We start from the raw sequence: 16,460 nt of genomic DNA on the forward strand, positions 1-16,460 counted from the left end.
TCACTGAACTGACCAGTTTCTCATTCAGAGATAGATCCCATCTCAAGGAAAAAATGTATACAGCAACAGAGAAAGATATCCAACTTCCTGCTCTGACCTTGTCACGTTTATGTAAGAGGATAAGTGGTTGTACATTCATGTGTACGGACAACATGCCTCTTCTACAACACAATATTCAACATACACACACACACACACACACACACACACACACACACACACACACACACACACACCACAGGGCATATCCCCTAGGTAAAATAGAAATAAATAAAAAAACCCACCCAAATTAATCTGTATATTGTCATATCAAATAAATTAATTGAGAGACATAACCATAAAATTTGGGGAAATGCATAAATATCTCTTTCTCCTCAAAGTAGTGCTTGCATTTTCATTGTTTAACCTGTGGTAATTTTTTCAGCATATGGAAAATCCCCTGTGGTAATTTAACATGTTCTTCAAGTTGAATTATTGCCTCTATAATTAGAGTTTAATCTCACAGTGGGACTCGCTACAGACTTCCCCCGTCTATAACCATGAGAGTGTGAGGTGTGGATTTAATGTAGCCAAGTCTGTAGATGCGTCCACTGCCTCACATCTAGGCCCATGGTGATTTTTTCCCCATGGCAGTGGTTCTCCACCATCCCAATGCTGCAACCTTCTAATATGCTTCCTCATGTTGTGGTGACCCCAACCATACATTTTTTTCATTGTTCATTTTTAACTATAATTTTGCTACTGTAATGTAAATATCTGAAGTGGAGGATATCTGATATGTGACCCCTGTGAAGGGTCTCAACTCAGGTTGAGAAACCATGGCCAATGGAATGCTTTCATATTTCTTCCAGGATTCACAAAATTATTTCATACCTAGAAAAAACAACTAACCATTTAAAATACTTGCTGAAAAGCTTACATGTTTTATTTTATTTTTATACAAATTTCTATTTCTCCTACATCTCATCTTTCTCATTGTAAACAATTACTACTTCACTCAACAACTCATTTTTTTCTACAATTTTACATTTGATCATTTCACCAAGATTATACATCCATTTAAATCTTCATTTATTTTTAATGGATGAGAACCCTGACTGAATCAATGTAGAGCCAGCTTCTGGAATCTCAACTGAAATCTGACCAATGTCTTACTGAACTACTAAGAGATATATTCTTTTGCTCAGTTCTCCCCTATATAGGAGAAAGGCTCGGAAAATTTTGTCTTTAAGAAGATACACATGAAAAATACCTCGATTAATTTTCATAAAGTATGTGTCTTTTATTTTTGGCAATTTTCAACTAAGAAAAACACACTGTGTGTATCCAGAAAAGTTTCCAAAATGTACTATGCCCCATTCAGGAGCCATAGGAAGCCATGGCAGCATTAACAGCCTCATGATCTTTTGACAGCTTCTGTTTATGGACATTCATGAAAGGATTTATCAGCTTTTATCCATCTCCTCCACTCCTCAGCACGCATAGTTCTTATAAAGGGATCACAAGAATCGCTCCCAAAGCTTGGTTTTATTCCTATGAGACCTGTTGAATTTCAAGCAAAATCTGATTATTTCTAGTACTTTGAAACTTCACTAATTTTACAGATATCAAATGTTCAATTACATAATTTGAAATACATATACTTACTTTAATACAACTGAGATAAAAACTGAGGCAACTTAAGTAATTTTGCTATCTGCAAAAAGGTGTTGCTATTTGCCTACAGTTTATAGCTACATCATAAAATATTTGAATGGAATTTTACAGGATGATAATAAATGCTGATGGAGGAGCACAAGTATTGCAGGTTTCTAAAGAGAGAGTGGGAAAAATCTTTAGGAAGACTCTAGAAAAGTTGAGAATGCTAAATTTGTCAAGTAAGTATGTACTATAGGGGTCAATGGCTTCATTATTATAAAATATATTCTATGCTTGAAACAATCTTCTCTCAGAAATTGAGAATAAAGTATTTGAGCTGTATGGAATGTCATAGATTAAAACAGTACCAGAGAAGAGATTTAGCTTGCTGGAAATTTGTTCTCATAAATTGAACGAGACAAACTCTAGTGTTCTGTTTCTCCCACCTTCCCCTTCCTCTTCTATCCCTTTCCCCACTGTATTGACAAGTCTTTTATCTGCTTGTAACTTCTGTCATCTTTAATGATGCACAAAGCTGCAGGAGGAGATAATTGGGTGTGGGTCTAGGCTTTGTTAGCCTAGCTAATCAAGATGAGGTCCTCAGATAAATTGAATTACAGTCGCCTGGGTGTTTATTGAAAACTCAAAATTTCTGATCGCATGTTGTTACTCTTCTCTTGGGCCTGATGAACGAAGACAAATCTTGGCCAAAATGAGAAGTCTTCACTATAAATGCTTCAAAGTATTTCTTAAGTGAGCAGTCTCAACAGTGGCCACACTTTAGCTTGTTATTTTCTTACAATGTTTCTGTGGCAACTGGACAGTTTTATTAATTCTCTTCCAGATGCAGCCACTGAAGCATGAGGGTTTTTAAATGAGTGATTCATCTTGTTTACTAAATTATGGTCAAATTGAGATTAAAAATCAGAGCTCCAAGCTTATACTTCTTGTTTCCTCTACTATATGATGTCCATAGTGTTTTATTTATTATAATGGAAAAGCATCCACACTGGAATACTGCAATGCCTTGATGATGAAACCTAAGGATTATGCAGATAAGGGGTAACTCTCTCCTTGACATCTTTGGTATGTTGTGCCAATATGGAACCTGTAAAATCCTGATAAGTAATGGCCTTCTTAAGCTTATCAACAGATGGCCAACTGAGGAACAGAGTCCACCAGGGGAAAGGGTACCTCCTTGCTAACAAGGTTACTGATAAAGTTTTGTAATGTTTGAAATTCAAGACTCAGTCATCCTCTTTTCAGATTGCATCTTGGACTCAGGGCTATCAGCCTATAAAAGTTAATAGTGTGATGGTAATTCTAGTGGTGACAATGAAGACCAGATGTTAAATGTAAATCTCTGAAGGAACCTGGCACTTCTTGGGATTATGTTCCAGAATACTGTGAAAAATCAGTGAGATAGGAATGTTCATTTCCTTTATCGTCTTGTCTTTCAGTCAAAAGAAAACGTGATCCAGCAAAAACGATCTCCAGCCAGCTTTGTCAGTAGAGAAGCCCCATTAACACATTGCTTAGTCACTGTCTGATACCTAGCAGAAGAAATTGTTTTGCAACTCTATCAGGAGCTGTTTCTCTATGTTTGAGATGTATAGTATTTTTATTCTTTTAGAATACAAGTAAAATATGCACTGTGGGAAAATTTACAAACTCAACAAACCAAAATGATTAAATACATAGACTTATATGATTTGTATCTATCAATATCTCAAGTGATGATTCTTTGCATTTCTAAACCTGCCAAAACTCTCATGGCTACTGTCCTGTTCTGCAAGGGTTTCAAGGTGACAGACAGAGAGGAGTTTGAAAATGAAAGGAAAGAATTCTCACAGGGAAGTTCTGAAAGAGGAAAAAGGGAAATATCGGAGGGTTATTATTTAATTCTTGGACAAGCACTTTCTTTAATATTATTACTTAAAACTATTTGATGACCCACATAGAAACATTATTCATATATGTGTATATAATTTGCTTTTTCATTTTAATTCATTAAGCTTGTAGAAGGGAAAAGTTCTCAGAATTTGGGAACAAGACAGCCATGAAATGACCATGTTCTTGAATCTCCTGAGATCGTGTGAAATGAGTGTGTAGTAAGTGCCTACTGGGTCTTATATACTGCTCTAGACACTCTAGATTTTATAAAATGACCATATGTTATGGTGGTGAGCACATCACTAAATTTCTTTCACTCTCAATTTCTTTTCTTTTTCTTTTTTAAAATATTATCTATTTTTATTTATATAGGTACACTGTAGTTGTCTTCAGACACACCAGAAGAGTATATCAGATCCCATTACAGATGGTTGTAAGCCACTGTGTGGTTGCTGGGAATTGAACTCAGGACCTCTGGAAGAGCAGTCAGTACTCTTAACCTCTGAACCATCTCTCCAGCACTTCAATTTCTTAACTTATAAAAAGCAAAGCAAAGCACACACACACACACATACACACGCACACACATACACACACTCCACAAATTATCAGGACAGTATCTATTTTGCCTGCCTTTTTTCTTTTCTCAGAGATTTTGTTCCCCAAGGCTGCCTGCCCTTCTCCAATCTTTGGGTTTACACTGATTTATACCAAGTACCAGTTCTGAATCAAGCATCTTCCCTATATCTTTCCTTGTTCCTTTATACATTCTTTTCAACATGCCAGGCACAGGTAGCTCTTAGAGCATCAATTCTATCATCTTTTCTGTCAAATGTTCAGTGGTTTTTGCCTGTAGTTACACTAAAATTTCCACTTCTTTCTCTGACACTGAATTCCTATAGGACTTTTCTCATCACTTCTTCTGTGCATCACCCGTTCTGGCCTGAGTCCTAGTTGCAAAATATGCCAAGCTCATTCCCACCTGCAGATTTTTTTTTCTTGCCTTGCCTTAGAACATTCTGGCATCAGATATTTTCTTGGCTGCCACCTTCCTAATTTTAAGGTCTTGTTTCAATGCCCCTAATTAAAGAAGTATTTTCTGGCCACATCTTCCAACGCATTTGCTGCAATTATTATTATTTTATGCCTATAATTGCATACATTTTTAAAATTTTAAAGATATATTTATTACAACATACTCAGAACTGCAAAGTCCAAGAGACTGACTTGTTTGGAAAATCTGTAGGACAGAGTCTGGAATCCAGTAGGCACTTACTACCCACCATTTTAGAAGCCCTCAGGTTGTAATGAGTCAAGAACACAATCATATACCTGTCTTGTTCCCAAATTCTGAGAAACTCTTTTTTCTACAAGCCTAATGAATTAAAATGGAAAAACAAATTATATAATATATATGAATAATGCTTTCATATACGATGAATTCATTTACATGAAATGACTGCTATAATAAAACAAGTTTGCATGTTTCCCCCCACTCTTTTCTTTCTTGTCAGAAGAATTAAATGCACTTCTCATATTGAATGTCACCAATAAAGTACAGTATTATTCCTATTACAGATCTTTCCTTGATCAACTGAAATTTGATATTCTCTGGCCAACATGTCCCATTTCTTCTCTACGTCTCTGATATGGACTAATTGCAGTTCTATATATATGTGAGATAAGTTGTATATTTTTTCTGTGTCTGAATTATTTCACTCTGCATAATGTCTTTTAGCTCTTCAGGGTGTTTTATATTGCTGCAAATGGTAGATCCCCCTTTTAAAAGTTCAGATAACATTCTTCATGGTTAGCATCAGGGTTAGAAGTACTGGATGTTTAGGGTTGAACCCTGACAACATATTCATTTAATATATACCAAAATAATTAAATAAATATATAAAATTCTGTGATCTATATCTATGTATATACATTATAGATTTTGTGCAGAGTGAAATTTTATACACACACACACACACACACACACACACACATGAATATATGTGTGTGAGTGTATGAGAGATAGAGAAAGAGAGAGAGAGAGAGAGAGAGAGAGAGAGAGAGTGATGTCAGGGCCCAACGTTAGTTATGCACACTGATCTTATCGTACTTATATAGTTAGGAATATAAAGTGTTATTACTATGTAATATACATAGCAATACTATGCATATTTAATAATGAATAAAAGCCATGATTTTATGAGGGAGCAATGGGATTCACTCATAAGTGTTAGAGGAAGAAAAGGAAAGAAAAGGGAGGAAATGATGTAATTGAGTTTTAATTTCAAAAAAGTATTGAAAAGAAGAGGTGGCTGCCTTTCCCTTAAAATGTACATTCTGTGATTTTGCATTCCATCTGTCTTAGATTATCCGTGTTGTGCTCAAAGTATTATGGTATACATTTTCAGAGATTTTGAAAAATGGTATCATCTTCTTTGCTGTGAATAACCTAATCTATCGTTATTAATGTTTCATTAATGGTTCCTTGGGCTTCTTTGTATTGCAGACTTTTCATTTTGTTACATTTTATTTAGGGTTGTTCCAGGCATACCCAGTATTGGGTGGTGGTTAACAGTAACAACTGAGAATTAATGGTGGCTCTGCTGAGGACACTATGCTAATAGTCTCAATACTTCCCACCTGTTTCTCCATAGCTTCCTTATTCACAGTAATTAAGTAGTCACTATAGTAAACCAGTATACGTACTGGACAGATTTTAAAAGCTGCCAAGAAGAGGGTTTAGCAAGATGGCTTTGTAGTTAAAGGTATTTGCAGCCTTATCCTCTGACTCTATACATAAACAAACAAACAAGGATAAATAAAGGTGAAAAGTCAAGAATAAATAAATCTTGTATCTTCCAGGGTTGTGCATGAATCTGAAGTGCTATAATCCCTTAAAACAAAAACAAAAATTAAAAGAACCAATTAAACTATGCATATGTTGAATAGAAAGATGGATTCTTTTTTTTAATTTATTTTTTTAAATTAGCCATTTTCTTCATTTACATTTCAAATGCTATTCCAAAAGTCCCCCAGACCCTCCTTCCCATTCCCCCTACCCACCCACTACCACTTCTTGGCCCTGGTGTTCCCTTGTACTGAGGCATATAAAGTTTGCAAGACCAAGGGACCTCTCTTCCCAGTGATGGCCGACTAGGCCATCTTCTGCTACATATGTAGCTAGAGACACGAGCTCTGGGGGTAATGGTTAGTTCATATTGTTGTTCCACCCATAGGGTTGCAGACCCCTTTAGCTCCTAGGGTACTTTCTCTAGCTCCTCCATTGGGGGCCCTGTGTTCCATCCAATAGCTGACTGTGAGCATCCACTTCTGTGTTTGCCAGTCACAGGCATAGCCTCACAAGAGACAGCTATATCAGGGTCCTTAGAAAGATGGATTCTTAACAGTCTTCTTTTGAAGAATGACTTCCAGTTCTGAGGCCTTAGAGTATTTTTCTTTAAGACACATATCGAAGAGATAGGATTACACCTAGCATGTTTTTCTTAGAGTGCTTACTCTTCATAAATGAATGAATGAAATACTTTCCCTAGCACTGTTTACCCTCTTATGATTACACCTGCCTTAGATTGTCCTACCTAACCTGACTTAGATTGTCCTATCTAACCTGAACATCTAGCCTTATAGTCTATATCATTTTCTTCCCTTTGAGTGATTATAGTTAAATTGCTTTATTCCCTTCCTACAAGGAGCACTGGGGCTAATAATCTATTGTTTCTTAAATCTCAGAGATGAGAGATCTTTAAGAAATGCCCATTTTCTTGAATGCTGTTTATTTAATTTCATTGGGATTGACTCCAGGACTCTGCACAGGCCATGCCAATGCTTTACCAGTGACCTGTACCCTACCTGGGGATGACTCTTTAGATGATCATTTCTTTGAAAATGTATTAGCCTCTGCTTCTATCTTGCTTAAGATTTGCCACTTTCGAGTAACCCAAGTGCTATATTCTAAACGGGCACACCCTTTCCCACTGTCTCTGAAGAGAGTCACCATTAAGGTTTTGCTTTTCCCAGCCTGTGATTTAGCCTGGTGCCTATGGTGCTTACCACAGGTGATGACTCTGCCTCTGTACTTAGGTCATGTTCTTTGTGGCTGCTATAGAACTTTGTTGTCCTTTTATTTATATTGTAAGTTTTTTCTTGGTATTTTCATACAATGGGTGGAGCCCATTAGGTTCTAGAAATAAGTTTTTAAAAACAGTTTCTTTTATTTTCGAGATTATAATTACATCAATTTTTTTCTTCTCTTCCTTCACTCCAAACCCTTTCATATACTTTCCATATTAGTCAGGGTTCTCAAGCGTCAAGAACTTAGGGAATGAATCTGTCCCTTTGTCTGTCTGTCTATCTATCTATCATCTATCTACATTCCTTATAAATTACACACACACACACACACACACACACACACACACACACAATTTATTGGAATGCCTTACAGGCTGCATTCCAGCTAATCCAACAATAGCAAGCTGTGAACAGAAAATCCAAGAGTATAGTAGTTGTTCAGTCCACAAGTCTGGGTTCCTCAGCTGGTCTTCTGTATATTTTGGGATTCTGAAGAAGTAGGCTTCCATGCCAGAGAAAGAATGGATTTGCTAGCAAAGGCAAGGACAAGCAGGCAAAAAATGAACCTTTGTTTCGTCCATTGTCATCCATTGCTTCCAACAGAAGGTGTATCTTCCTTCTCAAGATCCAGATCAAAAGCCTGTGACTTCCACCATCAAGATCCAGATCAAAGACATGTTATCTTCCTGCCTCAAAAACCCAGATCATGCCCTCTATTTCTGCATTGTAGTTCATTCAAGATATAGCCAAGTTGACAACCAGCAATAGTCATCACACCTTCCTAGCTCTTTCAAACTAATAACTTCTCTTTTATTAATTGTTGTTACATGCATATATGTATGCACACATGCATTACTAAATATATTTTTCTCCCTCTGTACAATGTTTTCAAGATGACCACTTGGTAAACTCTTTTCTGGTCAAAAACTATCTCCCTTTTTCTCAGCTTTACTCGGGTTTTTTTTTTTGTTGTTGTTGTTGTTGTTGTTGTTTTTGTTTTTGTTTTTTGCTTTACTCAGTTATCTGTAGCTTCAAAAGTTCTGTAGGGTTTAGGCATCATGGTTTTCTCCCATTCATTTTAGCATGTCTATTGTCATTAAGCCCATTTATAGGTAGTTATATTGATGAAACTTTATGAGTCTTAGAAGATACATACATACCTACATGTATGTGTGTGTGTATATATATGACATATATTTAAATTGACTTATGCCATTAGAATTTCTATGACCAAAATAGCACATTGCAAAAAAAATCATTAAGAACTCAGATTTTCTTTTTATACATTAGCCTATTAAATTCTCTCTCTCTCTCTCTCTCCCCCTCTCAGTTCAAGAATACTTTGTTTCTTTTCAATTTAGAAATCCTCTATTGACATATGTGGTTTTTTCTCCTCAGTTAATGATAATGTCCTGGGAGTTAACTTCTTTTGATCAACAGCTATCATAGGATCAATTGAGTAAGAACTGTCTTTGTGAGTGGGTTAAACAGCATTTTATTCTTTTTTTCCTAATGGTAAGTGCCTTCCTTGAAGGTAGATCTGATTCTTCTAGCCTGGATTTTGTTTCTTTTCATTTTCCAATGTGTAGCTTGTCATCACCTGTTTTATTGAGCAAGAAGTTATTTTAATCTCTATCAATAGCTTTCTGATAATATCACTATTTTTGTTACCTTCCCTTTTTACTTCTATTGCTGCATTTAGCCTAAAAGAAATAGCCACTTCCTTCATCTGGAATTTTCAGTGAATGCTGTACAAGAATCTGGTCCCCCCCGCCCCCCGCATGTAGCTTTGTGAAGGTTGCTAGTTATTGAAGTTTTCTGCCTTAGTATCTGCCTTGTACCGATACTTTCTTATCTGCTAAATTTTTAGCTTTGCAAAGCTCTAAAACATGAAATAAAAACTATTCTTTAGCCTCCTGCCAGTCCCTACACCACATTCTAATGAACAAAAAGTGTCTTGGTAGGATGTCAAAGAACAGTTTCCTTCCCTCAATTTTAGAAGTAAAAGAACAATTGTTTTCAATAGAAAACTTTATTTTTCTTTCCTCCCAAGACACATTCTAGAGTAAAATTTTAATGTAAAACAAACAAATGAGTAAATACTCTGCGTACGTGTTACTTTGGAGTTTTAGCACAACTCGCGGGGGGGGGGGATCAGTTACTAAGTTTAGCTTAAAGTATTTTGTTGTTGTTCTGTTTGTTTGTTTGAGTGAGGGTCTTACTATATAGCCTAGGTTACCCCCAAGGTTACAATATGTTTTCCTTGAGCTCCTAAATTCTGGGATTACAGGCTTATGTCACTATGCTCAGCTAACAGAATATTGTCAATTTATCCTTGCATTAAGCACATTTATTCCTGAAAAAGGTAATTCCAAGATCTAAAAATTAATATAAAAAGTCAAGACAATTCATAAATACTTGGATTAGGTTTGAAGTTGAGCTCTCAATTAATGTCAGTATGTAAATGTCCAGAGGCCCCTTTCAATCTCTTGCATTATTAGTTGCAATAATCTACACATTAAGTAGAGGCCATATCTTCTTAGGCTGGTAGACTTAACATTTCCCATATGGCTTTTCTTACAGAATATGGAAAGAGAGCACATGAAGTCGAATTTACCAAAACTAAGATGCTAACAGAAATCTAAGTCCAGATTATGTTATCAATTACTATACTCTGTATTCCAGTAAGGAAAGTACTGATATGCTATTACTGCTGGTGAAGAACAACAAGCAAAACTTTCCTCAGGTGACATGAGAAGTAGCAATCAAAGCCACAGAATCCTGTCAGGCTTCATATGATGGTTCCTGATCTTTGCTTTCATCTTTAAAATATAACAGAAATCATTATCATAATTAAGAATAACACTACCATTATATTCCAAATAAAAATGATCTCTTACATTGTGTGAGTGTGAGCCAAAATACATGTTTTAATGTTCTTTTTAAGGTACATAGGTCCTCATTTCCATAATTGAAAGCAAAGAGGCTTAGCAGTTTCAATATAAGTATAAGAAGTGGTTGCCTAGCAATATTTAAATGAGCTAGGGTACCTTTTTTGGACTGGTTATAAAGCAATTGTCCATGTGAATATGTGTCAGATTTCAAAATGGAACAGATTTTTCAGCCCTTAAATTTTAACCAGACAGGAGACTGTTTATCGAATGTGAAAAAAACAAAACAAAACAAAACAAATATCAAAACACCCAAAGAGTCAATAATTTCTGTTTAGATTAACTTAGTTAAAAAAAAAGGATAAACTCCATTTGTATTTTTGGGTAAAGGTCACTCTTCTGAGAATCTGAAAAGTTTTTCACAGAATTGGTACAGAAAAGCGAGGCCTTACTTCTTGTCAAGACACTATTTCTGTGTCACTTATTTTCTTCTATCTTTGGCCTACATTGCACAATTCATGTTGTCCCTATCATTACCAAGTCCCAAGGTCTCTTAGCAGAGGCTTGATGTATTTTAGTTCAGGGTTTAAGTGCTTTCCTGGAAGCATTTGCTATTACTGAAGTTCCTTTTAAACTGCATCGTTCACTCTTTATGTCTGCAGAGATATGAGCTCTATTATATGCTGCAGTTGGTTATTCTGGGTTCTGTCTCCATGTAGCTGTGTATCTGTTCTCGCCTACAGTCTTTGTCGGTGTAGATAGCTCGTTAGAGGGTATTGCAACCACTGAGTCACCGCCTCTTCTTGATTTTAGTTCTTAAGAATCACAGAGGAACGGTCTGGGAATATAAATACCCCTAATAGGGGTATTGTTTCAAACAACACAAGCCAGCCTACACCTTCTAGGGTACGTAACATCTAGAGCTGGGGAAGAATTCTCAGGGAGCCTGTTTCTCTCTTCTGTGGATTCAAGAAGTCCTTGCAAGCTTTGGCCACTAAGCCTGGTTGTTTGGAGGTATGTGCCATGGACCTGCCTACAATTCAGTGTTTCTCAATGGCAATATGAAGGAGGTCCTGACTGGTTAAGACTCCATCCACCCTGGGAGGCTTTTGAGATCCCACACAGTGAATCTAGAACTTGTGTGCTCTGCTGCCTATCTGTAAACTGTGAAGCCGATTCTTCTGATATGTGTGCATGCATGCCTTATATTGCTGACTCATGACAATTAGGTAGTCAATGCATGGTAGACTTGTCCATTAGTTCAGGATTCATAGGGTATAAGTCATGTGTGTACTTTCATTTTTGGAGGCTGACACAGTACAAGCATGGCTATTTTCTACAGAGTGGGAGTATTTTCTCATAAGAAGTAATCTGAACCCACTCCACAACTGATCCATTAAAGAACAACATACCAATGTGGAAGCTCCATAATTAATGGTATTGGGTACACATTAAAAGAGTCGGCTTTAGATCCAAATCAGGACCAATTAATACTCAAGTGTAGAAACAAACATGAGAATCTCTAGTTACATTTAATTGTAAACCTCATCTGTTAACCTACTTTATGTAGTTTTATAATGTAGAAATACTGTTATATATTATAAGTATATGGATTTTAAATATAAAGAATTCATTTATTTATAATAGGGTGACTTCTTTGCTCACATTTCTTCCTGGTCTGGCCATGCTGGATCACAAACCCACTCTACTTATGGCGGCCTGTGCCTCAGTTCAGTGCCATGGTAAGCACCGGGTCCCCTGGGCCTGTGCTGTACTTAGTGAGTTCTCTCTGCTTTTGTTGTAATACGGGTTTTGTTTTAAATAAACAAAGAGGCATTAGTGAAAAATGCTTTTTTATTTGGCCTTCATTTTGTTTAGGAAAGAGTAGATTTGATGTAGTGTACAAGTAGACAGAAAATTAAAGAAAAACTAAACACAGATTTTTTTTCCTATTGTGTTTTCTTGTTTTTAAATATTTCACAGACCTGTTTTTGCTCCAGTCCCCTTCTTATGAGCATGATAAAACTATTACAAATAATGAGACAATTGAAAATATATTTATACAAAAAGAAAATAACGTAATTTATAGTGAAGTTGTGTTCCAAGAATGTTATCCACTGATTAACTTTGAAAAGCAGAGTCAAACTTTCTTTAATACCTGAAGAAGGGAGCTAGATTTTAAATGTTATATTTATTTGGTTTAGCAAGAAGTACTTGTCATTAAAGTTACCATTTCTTACTTAATTTCAATGAATTGTGGTATAGTTTCATGCCCATGAAGTAAAAAAGTTTTATGTAAGTTTCAACAGAACCACGATCTTTGCCGTCATTGTCTGAAAGACTCTGAGGTAGAGGAGCTATGATTTTCTTTGTGATGTTTTTACTTGTGATCTAATCCTGGTATCTAGGGCATCTTTAATGGGGATTCTATGTCATGATTAATAGTGTCTCTCAACAACTAGCTGTTAAATCTACTTATAGTAATGCCTTCTCTAATTCCTCCTTTTCTATATAATTTATGCCTGATTAATTATTGAATCTTGACTATTATATGGTTATCATGATTTCAATCCTTTCCTCTCTCCTTTATTCTAGCTGCCCTTACTCTAGTAAGCCTGTGTGAGCTTTGGGGTCTGTAGAAATAATGCCTACCTGGAAATTTTACTACCAATTCCTCTTTTCTTTATTCTTCCCTTCATTTATTTGTTGTTGTTAGCAACATCTTCTATGACATGAATGTACTGTTTTGTTCTTTGATTTGTGCCAAAGTAGAAAAATTTTAATCCAGTAACATGCTCTGTTACTGCTCTGGATTAGGGTATGATCTGGTACATCTGGAATATAGATGTAAACTTAGTACACACCTTTAATCCCAAACAATGATGTCTAATTGAGGGACAGACAAAGCAGCAAATCAGAGAAAAGGTTGATAAGATACAATATGCCCAATAGTCATAGACCAGCACCAGAAATGGAGCCTATTTAAGAGGAGTGCAGGAAGAGAGAGGACTTCAGTTCTGTCCAGTCAGTTAAGTGTAGTGGAGTTGGGTCAGTCAGCTGGGAGGTATTACATTGGGTGCAACGCAGTGCAGTGGTGTTCATTCATGAGTTCATGTAGTGCAGTGCAGGCCAGCAGAAGCAGTTGAAGTCGGCATAAGAAGGAGCCAGAAGATTAGAACAAATGGCCAGAGTTGGTTTGAGGCCAAGCAGAACAATGAGAAACTGAGAGAAGACAGATTGAATCAGTCATCTTGGAGAAGAATTTGAGCCAGAAGTGTTGAGTTCAACCAGCCAGCCAGAGTTCACAAGGAAGTGGCAAGGGTGAGTTTATTCAGCAGTAAGTCTCAGAGGCGGAGAACATTCTAGGCCTAGATTAGAGTGTACAGAAGCTAGAAGCTTCCAGGTTAGCAGACAAAGGTAGTAAGCCTCTGAGGGGAATAAAAGATTCATTTACTTGTCAGTCAGTGGCTATTTCTTAATTGCTATAGAAAAACTTTCACATTTCTTGGAGTGCCATTCAAGAACCTTGAAAATTATTGCTGACGAACTTGGCTTTATCACTTCTTCTGGACTCAATTTTAAACTGTCCACATATTTACCCACCTGCCTGTTCATATACCTATATTTCCATATTTTCCCCCTTTCTTTCTTCATGGGAAATGCCTTTCATCCAAAAGTCTAATTTATTTTATATGCTATGATACAATCTTAGCCCTTTTAAGGAAGACCTTGTTTAGACTACTTATCCTTGTTATCACAATATTTCTTGTTCAGACTTCTATAACAACAATGAACATATCAAAGTGTTGGGAAGCACAGACTGTCTGATTTTTATTTTTTTGGATATTTTATGTATTTACATCCCCCTTCCTGATTTCCCCTCCGGAATCCCCCATCCCATTCCCCCTCCCCTTGCTTCTATGAGGATGTTCCCCTCCCACTCATCCACTCCCACCTTACTGCCCTGGCATTCCCCTACACTGGGGAATTGAACCTTCACAGGACCAAGGGCCTCTCCTCCTATTGATGCCAGATAATGACATCCTCTGCTACATATGTGGCTGGAGCCATGTAAAACAAGGAAGTCTTAGAAATGGCTTTGTTATTTTAGGATTGACTATCCAGGTCCATTATAAAGGCAACTAACCAAATAATGTCATTTTTCTTTCCTCCCTCCCTCGACCTCTCTGCCTCCCTTTCCCTCTCTCTCTCTCTCTCTCTCTCTCTCTCTCTCTCTCTCTCTCTCTCCCTCCCTCCCTCCCTCCCTCCCTTCTCTCTCTCTCTCTCTCTCTCTCTCTCTCTTTCTTTCTTTCTTTCTTTCTTTCTTTCTTTCTTTCTTTCTTTCTTTTGATTTATTTATTATTATATGTAAGTACACTGTAGCTGTTTTTACACACACCAGAAGAGGGCGCCAGGTCTCATTACAGATGGTTGTAAGCCACCATGTGGTTGCTGGAATTTGAACTCAGGACCTTCAGGAGAGCAGTCTTAATCACGGAGCCATCTCTTTAGCCTCAGTGGTGCTTACCTTTAGTCCCAGCTCTCAGAACTTTGGGTTACTCACTAGTTTTACGAAGATATTTTTCTGGCTATGGGCTTCATATTTTAAAGAGCAATTAAATTGTTACTTAAAGTGTTGCAAATATACATACATTAGTATATATGTCTATGCTCAATGAGCTCATTAATTATTTTCTTGTATTTTTCATACATTGCGTGTGTAAAAAATTTTAAAATGTTACAATTAATATTTTATACAAATCAAAGTGTTAGGGTTGCATTTTTATTAATCCTAATAATTGGGATAAGTTATGGATTTATAAGTTGAAGAAAGAAAAAGTTTTTAGAAAAGTGAAAATAATTACAATATTTTCCAAATAGAAGATGGAGTTTGAGACATCAATTTTTCACTAAAATGACTAATGTATTTTAAGGTCCTATAGATTTTTTATTTTCATAAAGTTTTTGGTTAAATTAAAAGATCAATGATTAGCTCTACCTTATACATCAGACTCGGAGATTAATTTACTTTCCATGGAACCCTATTTTATACTGAAATTGTGAAAATGTTGACAAATTATCATAGGAGATTCCAATAAAAAAACTAATAAGGACATAAAATATTTTATCAATAGTGTCAAACTTCCATTTACCTTAAGGCTTATTGAATACAGTGAAACTTCAAAATATTTAATAGAAAATAAAATAAAGAGGAATTAATTAATGGGGTACCATTTAAAATTATTAGCATGGTTAAAAATGGAAAAATAATAAATATGTTTTGAGTAATCTTTTTTTGCTTGCTTTTTCACTGAAGCAGTTTTAAATATAAAATGACTCATTGGCCCGAATTTTAATAAAGAAATAATGACAGTCACAGCTAAAACATAACAGGATTATTATACTTCAATAGAGATGTTAAGACTCAGTTCTTTAAACAATATCCAAGGAGGTGGATACAAAGAATTGACTTAGAGAATTCATAAATATTTAAGCTATCCACCGTGAATTTGACATCATATTATTTAAGATGGTGCTTTGGGTTATAGCTTTAGCCTTTTCTTCCTGGTTCCGTCCCCCTGAGTACTCTGGAAAATGCGTTAGAGTTGTTAGAGTCTTTATACATCTCCAAAGAAACTTACACGTCATTCATTTATAAGTGTGTATAGATTACCCCGTAACACCTAAAAAGAAGATATTCCTGAATCCCTGGCTCCTTATTATCCTTGAAGTATTAGAGGCAATGTTGCTAAATATATTAAGAAGAACATATATTGAAAGCTAAAATACCTCAGGCACGGGCAGGTTTAATCTGAAGGAAGTCAAGCCACGCATCTCCATGAAGATCATAGAGTTCCAGCGTGTCAGGAGCTCAAAGACGAAATCTTAGAAGTGTGTGTGGTTATTATTATTATTATTATTATTATTATTATTATTATTATTATTAAA

At 36.0% G+C, this 16,460-nt stretch overlaps 1 protein-coding gene across 2 annotated transcripts in view; it reads right to left on the reverse strand.

Annotated features, from left to right (window-relative positions):
* Positions 1-16,460, reverse strand: part of Epha6 (Eph receptor A6) — a 969,479-nt gene that overhangs the window by 117,467 nt on the left and 835,552 nt on the right. The window lies entirely within an intron of this gene.

Source organism: Mus musculus, chromosome 16 (assembly GCF_000001635.26).
Source record: "Mus musculus strain C57BL/6J chromosome 16, GRCm38.p6 C57BL/6J".
In the NCBI taxonomy this organism is placed as follows: Eukaryota; Metazoa; Chordata; class Mammalia; order Rodentia; family Muridae; genus Mus; species Mus musculus.